Raw genomic sequence first — 656 nt, forward strand, 5'->3', positions numbered from 1 at the left:
ACACCTGGACTCGGTCGAGACCAAAAGCCAAAAAGACATATCTGGCAAGACCAGTGGCCGAGGCCGAGACAAGTCCGAGTCCAAATACTAGCGAGTGCGAGACAAGTCCGAGACCATTAAAAAAACGGCTTTGAGTCTGGACTCGAGTCCAAGGCCGGACTCGAGTACTACAGCCCTGCCAGTAGTTATATATTATTTTGAATTTGACGTTTACTGTTCATTTCGTATTTTTCAGTTTTTTACCATATTTTTTTATGCAAGACATACTTGCATCAGAGAATGTTTACACTCTGGCATTGCTACTTGTGTTGGCGTTTGTAACAATCAAAATCTCAAGATTTTCTTTTTTACTGTAAATGCATATCGGTTCCAAATATCGATTATGGGTTTCATTAACTATTAATAATAAGTATCGTTATTGGCCCTTAAAAACCAGTATTGGTTGACCCTTAGCCCTAACTACACCGGACTAGGGACAGATCAATTATTATTGGCCCTGGCTGATTATTGGTCCGTTTTTTTGGCAGTTTGCAGATTATCTGTATCAGCGTTTTATTTGCCTGATAAGCGATAAAGTTATTAATTAATTAATTAATTAAACAAACATGCGCTACTTTGGCTCGGCTACAGCTCTGTGTCTATCCCTTTGCTTCGGT

At 39.5% G+C, this 656-nt stretch overlaps 1 protein-coding gene across 1 annotated transcript in view; it reads right to left on the reverse strand.

Moving 5' to 3' along the window:
• pigg (phosphatidylinositol glycan anchor biosynthesis class G (EMM blood group)) overlaps positions 1–656 on the reverse strand; it is a 99,034-nt gene that overhangs the window by 77,250 nt on the left and 21,128 nt on the right. The window lies entirely within an intron of this gene.

The sequence above is a fragment of the Etheostoma spectabile genome, unplaced genomic scaffold (assembly GCF_008692095.1).
Source record: "Etheostoma spectabile isolate EspeVRDwgs_2016 unplaced genomic scaffold, UIUC_Espe_1.0 scaffold273, whole genome shotgun sequence".
Taxonomy (NCBI): Eukaryota; Metazoa; Chordata; class Actinopteri; order Perciformes; family Percidae; genus Etheostoma; species Etheostoma spectabile.